The following is a 10,501-nucleotide window of genomic DNA, read 5'->3' as shown; positions in this document are numbered from 1 at the left end:
TTAATGGCGGCTGTGGGAGGGAGTGATGTTATTTACATGGGACTAAATGTTGATGGGGTGATGTTTACATGGGATTGCATGTTGGAGAAAACTGGGAAGGAGGTGATATTATTTACTTGGGACTGTATGTTAAAGGCGGCTGGGGAGGAGGTGATGTTATTTACATGGGACTCTGGTGGAGGGAGGGAAATAGTGTTATTTACATGGGACTGTATTTTGGAGGGGGCTGTAGATAGAGAGGAATGTTATTTTCATGGGACTGTATATTGGAGGGGGCTGGGAAGAGAGTGATGTTATTTACATAGGACTGTATTTTGGAGAGGGCAGGAAAGATAGTGTGATGTTATTTACATGGGACTGTATGGTGGAGGAGGAATATAACTACAATGGGCACTGAAGAGGGCATTATAACAGTAGGGGTCAGTATAAATACAGGGGGCACTGCAGGGGGCAGTATAAATACTGTGGGCACTATAGGGGTATTATAGATCCAGAGGAGATTAGGTGTTCTTATTACTACTGGGGTCTCTATACGAGGGACTTATAGATCCGCCTTATTTCTACTAAGAGCACTATGGGGGCCTTATTACTACTGATGGGTCTGTAGAGAGCTGTATCACCACTGGGGGAACAATAAGGGGGCCTTATTACTACTGGGGGCTCGGAGAGGGTATTATTAATACTGGGGGGTCTCTTATACTAATGGGGGCAGTCTTGGGGAGCATTATCACTGTTGGGGGCACTGTAGGGGGCAGTATTACTAATGGGGGCATTCTAGAAGGGAATTACTATTGGGGGGACTGTGAGGAGTACTATTACTATGGGGGGCACAAATATTTCTTCAGGATAGTATTTGGGGTATCGAGGGGCACAGCGAGCAGCAGGATAACACTGTGGGGACTCCAGGTTGGGGGATGATGGTAGAAATGTGAGGAAGCTAAGATGTCCGTGTGTCACACTCTGCAGAGACGAGGCGGCTGAGAGAAGTTGTCCGGACCGAATGGAGAAGATGATGACAGAGAAGATCTACATCAGAGGAGACGTCACCTGGAGGCCCTGGATGTGACAGGTATGTGCTGCTGTATAGCAAGTACTGGAAAATGCGGTGTGTGGGGGAGGGGGGGCGACTAAGAGAACTGGGCCATATTCATTGGGGCTTGGGCCCCGGATCTTCTGAGATCCTAGCAGAGCCCCTGGTTGAGATCATGATTATATATTAGATTCCCTCTTTATCTTCATCCATAAGTCACAGTTTATTTAGTTGATGGTCGCCTCTTCCATTTATTGATCCAAGCTCTTTTGAGACTTTTAGTATTAACCTCAAGATTTTATGACTTCATCTCGGTGTAGATGGAGGAGACGAGTCCCCAGACTGGTGAACAAGTCCCCGATGTTCCCTAGGAATCTTTGTGAGATCAGATGCAATTAGTGGCGCCCCCTGGGGTCGGCTGATGATACAGCCCTTGTGTCTGGCTGATATTAAAGCCTCCGCTTGCTGTGTGCTTCTCCATGTAGGAAGGCTCCGGCTCATCTTGCTCTCTGAACAGTAAGTGCACACAGGTCGTAGGGACATACGGTGGGCAGCGAGCCGTGTGATGGGGGTGAGGGGCTGCGTCCTGGCTCCAGATGTAAAATTAATATCTGCATTCAGGACCACTATTCATGGTAATTTGGGGCATTTGATTGTATAATTATTCCTTCCTCCTGGGTTGTCCGATCCCTGTCCTGACAATAAAACAGATGTAGTTAACAGTCAGTCATAACGCGTTCACTAGATGTCATAACTCACTTCTGTACTTCCCTGCTTTCTTTTCTCCAATTCTCCCCTCTGTGTGTCAGTCTTATCATTCTATTCCTGCATGAGTAAATATGTGTTTAGTAAACAGTATAAGTGCATGTAGCCTTCCATATCCAATCTACCACACACCTACAAACCTAGACACATAAGGAGCCACAGCAGACTGGCATTGTGCACTCATCAATCATTACTGGGGATGGTGAGCCTGAATGTGTCATTGGTGCATGGGGGTGAGCTTTGACCTATTACTTTGTGGGGGGGGGGGGGGAGCGCCCAGTTTATAGGCGCTGGTATATGGCGGAGCGCCCATCAATCATATACCTACTGACAGTGCTCGGGAAGGGTGAGCCTGCATTAAGTTTAAATGATTGTGTGAGGGCGGCCCCACCACAGTCAGTAAGTGTATGGTTGGTGGGGGTCCCCCATATATTGTTCGCTCAGGTGCAGTGACCAGCTGCGGACCACCATCAAGCAAAGCATCTAAAGAAAACGCACAGTCCCTTCTCAAGAGTTGGACATCGCTTCGAGTGAAATCTGACTGTCTGAAGATTACATGGAAACATAGAATCATAGAATGTGTCGGCAGATAAGAACCATTCGGCCCATCTAGTCTGCCCAATATACTGAGTACTATGGATAGCCCCCGGCCCTAACTTATATGAAGGATGGCCTTATGCCTATCCCATGCATGCTTAAACTCCTTCACTGTATTTGCAGCTACCACTTCTGCAGGAAGGCTATTCCATGCATCCACTACTCTCTCAGTAAAGTAATACTTCCTGATATTACTATTAAACCTTTACCCCTCTAATTTAACACTATGTCCTCTTGTAGCAGTTTTTCTTCTTGTAAATCTTCTCTCCTCTTTTCCCTTGTTGATTCCCTTTATGTATTTAGCAGTTTCTCTCATCTCCCCTCTGTCTCGTCTTTCTTCCAAACTATACATGTTAAGGTCCTTTAATCTTTCCTGGTAAGTTTTATCCTGCAATCCATGGACCAGTTTAGTAGCTCTTCTCTGAACTCTCTCCAAAGTATCAGTATCCTTCTGGAGATATGGTCTCCAGTACTGAGCACAATACTCCAGATGAGGTCTCACTAGTGCTCTGTAGAGCGGCATGAGCGCCCCCCTCTGTCTACTGGTAATGCCTCTCCCTATACACCCCAGCATTCTGCTAGCATCTCCTGCTGCTCTATGACATGGTCTGCCTACCTTTAAGTCTTCTGAAATAATGAAACCTAAATCCCTTTCCTCAGATACTGAGGTTAGGACTGTATCACTGATTGTATATTCTGCTCTTGGGTTTTTACGTCCCAGGTGCATTATCTTGCACTTATCAACATTAAATTTTAGTTGCCAGATTTTTGACCATTCCTCTAGTTTTCCTAAATCCTTTTCCATTTGGTGTATCCCTCTAGGAACATCAACCCTGTTACAAATCTTTGTGTCATCAGCAAAAAGACAAACCTTACCATCGAGGCCTTCTGCAATTTCGCTGATAAAGATATTAAACAATATGGGTCCCAGAACAGATCCCTGAGGTACCCCACTGGTAACAAGACCTTGGTCTGAATATACTCCATTGATTACAATCCTCTGTTGTCTGTCCCTCAGCCACTGCCTAATCCATTCAACAATATAAGAGTCCAAGCCCAAAGACTGCAATTTATTTATAAGCCTTCTATGTGGGACAGTATCAAAAGCCTTATAAAGTCTAGATAAGCGATGACTACTGCACCTCCGCCATCTAATATTTTCGTCACCCAATCAAAAAAATCAGTAAGATTAGTTTGACATGATCTCCCTGAAGTAAACCCATGCTGTTTTTCATCTTTCAATCCATGGGATTTTAGATGTTCCACAATCCTCTCCTTAAGTATGGTTTCCATTAATTTCCCCACTATTGGTGTCAGGCTTACTGGCCTATAGTTGCCCGATTCCTCCCTACTACCTTTCTTGTGAATCGGCACAACATTTGCTAATTTCCAATCTTCTGGGACGACTCCTGTTGCCAGTGATTGGTTAAATAAATCTGTTAATGGTTAGTTCACCGCTGAGCTCTTTTAATAGCTTTGGGTGGATCCCATAAGGCCCCTGTGACTTATTTGTAGTAATTTTAGACAGCTGACTTAGAACCTCTTCCTCTGTAAAGACACATGCATCAAAAGATTCATTAGTCTTCTTTCCTAACTGAGGTCCTTTTCCTTCATTTTCCTTTGTAAAAACTGAACAGAAGTATTCATTGAGGCAGTCAGCTAGTTCTTTATCTTCTTCCATATACCTTCCTTCTTTAGTTTTTAATTTGGTAATTCCTTGTTTTCGTTTCCTTTTTTCATTTATGTATCTGAAGAATGCCTTATCACCTTTTTTCCCTGAATGAGCTCATTTCTCTTCTGCCTGTGCTTTAGAAGCTCTTATAACTTGTTTGGCCTCTCTCTGCCTAATCTTATAAATTTGCCTGTCATCCTCGTTTTTTTTTATTTTTTTATATACAATTCCTAAATGCTATCTTTTAGTTTTTAATGATTTTGGCCACTTCTGCTGAGTACCACAGTGGTCTCTTCCTTTTTTTGCTTTTACTGACAAGCCTAATGCAATTTTCTGTTGCCTTCAATAGTGCCACTTTTAAGTAGTCCCATTTCTCCTGGACTCCAATGAAACTGTTCCAATCTGATAGGGACTCGTATACCACTAATCTAATTTTAGAAAAGTCAGTTTTTCTAAAATCTAAAACTTTTGTTTTTGTGTGGTGTGACTCAGTCACTGTACTTATAGTAAACCACACTGACTGGTGATCACTAGATCCCAAGCTTTCCCCTACAGTAATATCAGATACCAAATTCCCATTTGTGAATACTAAATCTAAAATGGCCTCCTTCCAGGTCGGCTCTTCCACTACTTGCTGTAGAGATAATCCCAGTAGGGAATTTAGAATATCTGTACTCCTGGCAGAACTAGCTATTTTGGTTTTCCAGTTTACATCAATGTCATTTTAGCTATTTCCTCAACTAGTAGATCATCTAATTCTTTGACTTGGCCAGGTGGTCTATATATCACACCTACACGAGTTACTTTATGATTATCAAGCTGCAAGGTGACCCACATGTGCAATGCTGTCAATGTTTGGGTGGACATATTTGTGACAAAAACTCACTGAAAAAAGTGGCCTAAACGGGTGAAAATGCTCCAAACCCAGACACTGTAACGTGTCTATAACCGGGGGAGCAATTCCTCCGCATTCGGTCCGCAGACAACGGCAATCCCCAGAACAGTGCTAGAAACCAGCTCACAGCCAGGCTCTCACAGGACTCCATAGTGGTATCACCAATGCACTGCGAGGTAGGATAAAGCTGTGAGCGGCACCCACAACAGACCATGGGACGCAGAAGCTACCAGGTGAAAAGGAGCATTTTCACCCATTTAGGACACTTTTTTCAGTGAGTTTTTGTATTTGTGTATGCCACTTTATTTTGTTGGTAACGTTCTTTTGCGCCTAGTAGCTTCTGTGTCCCATGGTCTGTTGTGGGTGCGGCTCACAGCGTTATCCTACCTCACAGTGCATTGGTGATACCACTATGGAGGCCTGTGAGAGTCTGGCTGTGAGTTGGTTTCTAGCTCTGTTCAGACCCTGTTCACACACCACGGGCAGGTTAGTGGTAGGACCCCATGCGTGCTGAGACACCGTGACGTGGTGCATGAGGGGCTCCGATATGTTCCTGACAGGAAGATATTGGCAAATTTCTCAGCTTTTAACATCGGCCTGAGGAATTGGCTAGTATTGTCATTTGCTTATCATTTTGGTGCATTTTTGCAGTGATTTTTGTATGGACATATTTGTGGGAGCTGATCTTCCCACATATGAATGCTGTCCTCCATCCCCCAGAAAGCAGCCTCTCTGCAGACCACTTGGAGACCACTTCATATGAACCACACAGAAAGTCAGGGTTAAAGGTAACACTGGATGGAAGGTGTGACTGAGGATTATTGAGATAACTATTGTAGGGTAGGCAACTTTCCTCTGGGTTTCTGGGAAAATTACTGTGTGTGTCTCTCACCCCTCTCTCTATTACTCTTCCCCGCCCCCCCCCCCCCATAATATTTTCAAAAAATTCAACAAACTGAGTCTGTTCATCCCTAAATCTCATCTTCTGTATCATTAATAAATAAACTAAATAATAGAGGACCCAGCAATGAACCTTGAGGTCACCACTTATAACCCTAATTCTGCTCCGGCTGCAGCCACCTTCCTGGGTCCCTGTTTCACCGTTCTCTTGGTGCAGCACTATCCTGGTTAGAAATGGCCTTGCGATTCGCCCGGTGGTCATTTTGCGGCAAACTTTGCTCGTTCGCGGTTGGCTGAACAGGCGAACATATGGCGATCTTCGCCAGCGCCATATTCTTTTGCATTGCGCCGAACTTTGACCCATGACACATCCATCAGGTGGGACAGGATAGCCAATTGAGACATTTCAGTACATGGACACCCCCTTACCTTATAAATAAACCTGATCTGGCCGCGGCCATTTTACATTCAGTCTTTTGCCAGTGTAGGGAGAGGTTGCTGTGTGGAGCAGGGACAGGCTGTTAGGGACACCAAACGCCAGCTAATAGGGCCACAAAAGTCCTTTTAAGGACTGGTATAGGTGTGCTATCGATAGGTGTGACTTACTGAGGGGTGTAATAGAAAGTATTATAGTGCAATTTCTACTGGTGTGATATACCAGTTGCCCCCCAAAAAAACTCATTGAGGCAGGGGTGTGATATACCTATAATATAATTTCAATATAGTGCATTTGTATTGTGCAGCAGTTGTGTGCGGTTCTGTTGAGATACCGCAGCTACACAGAGGGACAAACGCTATTGGAACAACTAATTGCAACTGGTGTGATTTACCAGTCGCCCCCCAAAATTAACTGATTAAGGAGTGTGATATACCTTCTTCCACAAATACTGCTCTTCTATAGGGACTTTGTCACATGGTCATTTTTAAAATGACAGGCAGAGGAAGAGGCAGACCATTCCGCAGGTGTGGTAGGGGTCGGGCAGGTGCACCAGGCCAGGGCCTAAGTGTGAAGTTGCAGAAGGTGCATGCGATTATGTCAAAGGACGCACCAGAGTTGGTTGAGTGGCTCACTCAGCCTTCCGCTTCTGCACCCTCCTCATCCTCTGTATCTGCACCCTCCTCACTCTCTGCTGTGTGCACCCCCAAAGACACCACCACCACCATAGCCCCTCGACCCGAGTCAGAGGAATTTTTTTCTCATCCATTCCAAGACCTTACCAATGCGCAGCCATTCTTGGCATCGGATCAGGAAGAGGAGGTATCAACGGCCGCCACCCAGCAGTCTGACAACAGTACCCAGATCAGCCCAAGGAGGGTGGTCCCCGCTGCTTCTATCTACTCTGAGATCTCTAATGTCAGTGGTGGTGAAGGTGACGATGATGACTGGTCAATGGACGTCACGTGGGTGCCCACAAGAGAGGAAGGGCAATTCAGAGGAGGAGACGGAGCAGCAGATAGGGAGGAGAAGGAGGAGAAGCAGGCAGAACTTATGCAATGAGCCGGACCATGGTACGGTTACACGGACGCCAGATTATGCAGTGGGTCAGGATATGGGGATACCAGTCTCTAGTTTGTATTCGTGACGCCAATTGCAGCGTGCGCAGGGTACAGTCTCAGGGCCCTTTAAGGTGTTGCAACTCACGTACCAGGTGAGGAATGCCAGAGTGGGGTAATGTCTCTGTGTAGTAGTAGGTATAGTGTCAACGGTGTCTCCTACCTGGGTACGGCCGGACTCCTGGATCCTGGCTCACTTGCAATAAATGAGTGTGTTGCTAGTAGGAGTAATTGAGGCTTTAGGTAGCAGTAAATGAGGTCCAGACTTGTAATAAAGTTCAACTTGTCTTTACTAAAGGCAGCTTGAATCCATACGAGATACAGCATTAGTCTTTTAGGTCCCAGAAGGTATTTGGCAATGTATGGCAGGGATCAATATCTCTTCTGCTCCTATCATGTGCCTGGAGAATATGGCAGGAATCAGTCTTCTGCTCTGTCTGTCTTCTGCTTGGTATGGGCCTGACTAGCTGAGGAGGAATTTGGCTTCTCCTGGTCTCTGGATATGTACTCACAGTTCTGCTCACAGGGAATCGTTCGCCCTGGAGATCTGGAGGTGGCTGCTTGCTTCCTCCCAGCTGAGGCTGAAGGCTCAGTCTGGGGATGAAGATCTTTGGCCTCAGCCGAGGCACAATCCTGGGTTGGGATCCCTATTTCTGGGAGCTCCTACCAGCGCAGCCTTCCCCTAGCTGGGGTAGCTGGCACACTAAAACAAACTTCCTTCCCTCCCCATGAGGCAGGACATGGGCCTGCCCACTTCTGCTCATAGAGGGGGGTCTAAACTGGAATGAACTATTCCAGTCTAGAAACACTAAACTGTCACTAAGATCCTGCTGACATTGCTGCCACCTGCTGGTGTACATGGAAATTACAGCAAATACATATAACAGGCTTAGAATATGCACATTTGTGAGAATGTGATATTAAATTACACAGGATGACAAGATAAATACACTTAACATGTTGTAGCGGGGTAAGAGTGTTTAGTAACATAACTCTGGGATGTTACACTTACAGTGCACAGGAGGCAAAAAACTGACTGCTAATGTATTTTGAGCGAGCCATCCACCATGCATGGTCACATCTTGCGCTCCCAGGACGCCGGGCCATGGCTCCGCAGTGTGGGCTTTTTTTTTACGTGTATGCTGCTGACAATAGTGTTGCCATCTGCAGCCTGTGCTGTTAACGCATAAGTCGCGGTAAGCCCAACACTCACCTAGGGACGACCGCCTTAAGAAGGCACCTGGCCTCCCATCACTGAGCCCAGTGGGAGAAACGCTGTCAGAACCCACAAAGCCACACTCCCGGTGCTCCACGTCCTCCCTCTTCTCCTTCTCCTTTCTCCTTTCATTTGTCCTCTACTCCACCTTCCACCGTGCCATCATCGCGTTCATCTGGCAGAAAGCAGGCTTCCGTGGCCCAAATGTTCGAGCGTAAAAAGATGACGATGCCGGATAGCCCTCTTGCCCAACGACGGCTTGTCGGAACTGCTAGCCCGCCAACTACTGCCATATAAACTGGTGGACTTGGAGGCCTTTAAAAAATTTGCGGCCATTGGCACACCGCAATGGAAGGTCCCTGGAAGGGCATCCCAGAGCTATATGGCCACGTTCAGCGACAAGTGAATGTATCTCTGGCACACAGTGTCGGTGCCAAGATACATCTGACCCAGACACGTGGTCTAGCAAACAAGGGCAGGGAAGGTACATAACTTTTCACTGCCCACTGGGTGAACCTTTTGACGGCTGTCAAGCATGCAACCCGTGGCTCCCGTGTGGATTTGGTGTTACCACCACGGATTGCATGCAGACCTGCCTCTTCTTCTCCTCCTCCTACTCCATCCTCCGTCTCCTCCTCGGCTGACTCCTCCTTTTCCACTTCTACCGTCTCTTCCGCCGCGCCCCCCAAGATCTACAGAACCTATTTGACGTGCCAGGTGAGACGTTGCCATCCTGTGCTGCGGCTGTTGTGCCTGGAAGCCAAGAGCCACACCGGTCCTGCACTGCTTTCAGCTCTGCGGTCACAGGCCGATCAGTGGCTAACCTCGCTCAATTTGACAGTTGGTAAAGTGATGTGCGACAATGGTGCCAATCTGCTAAGTGCGCTGAAACAGGGCAAAATGACACACGTGCCGTGCATGGCACACGTCCTGAACTTAGTTGTGCAGCGATTCGTTGCCAAATACCCCGGGGTCCTGGACGTCTTGCGGCAGGCCAGGAAAATCTCTGCCCATTTTAGAAGATCTTGCACGGCCATGGCTCGCCTTGCTGACGTTAAGCGGCGACACCACCTGCCCGTCAGACGTCTGATTTGTGACTGCCCGACGCGCTGGAACTCCACCTTGTATATGCTTGTTAGGCTGCTCCAGCAGCAATGTGCCACGGCATTGGCAACGTACCACGGCATCTGCGCAGACCGGAACAGGAAATCGCGCGCTTCCGGTCCGGTAACAGTGTTCCCCGGCTGAGATCTGGGTACCTGTTACCTTGAACTTATTGACCGAAGCCTCAAGACGGCTTCAGAGTCAATTTGATGTATATATCAATACAGGCCACTAGGTGGCAGCCTTATATTGATATAGTGCAAATGAAGTCTTCAATGATGGCTATTTAGCCTTCACTGAATACTATGAGCAATCGAATGATTGCCAGTTATTGTCACCCAAGGTGACTTAAAAAAGTTTGAAAAAAAAGTTTTCGCAAATATTAAATTTTTTTATTTACCGTATGTAGACTGAGTATATATAAAATTTAACTTTTACTATGATTTCACTTAAAAAACTTTGGTGGTAGCAGTGAGACAAAGACAATAGACTTACATACATATAAACACTTATTGTGCCACCTTATAAGACCACAGTGAGGTAATACTGGGTGGGTCTTACCCCGTCCTGTAGGTACACGGTCAGGGTTGGTGGGTGGCGGCAATGCTCCAGTGTGGTCACAGGCACTGGTGTCCAGTTGTTAGGATAATATGGCAATCTGGATACTCCTATAATGCCCTGGTCTAGAGCCCTCCCTATATGGATGGTCAGGGGCTATCCTCATAGACCTGCCTCAACGACATGGAGCACTCGCCCCGACAGGGGCGA

The sequence above is a fragment of the Bufo bufo genome, chromosome 3 (genome assembly GCF_905171765.1).
Source record: "Bufo bufo chromosome 3, aBufBuf1.1, whole genome shotgun sequence".
Classification (NCBI taxonomy): domain Eukaryota; kingdom Metazoa; phylum Chordata; class Amphibia; order Anura; family Bufonidae; genus Bufo; species Bufo bufo.
This window is presented reverse-complemented; position numbering follows the sequence as displayed.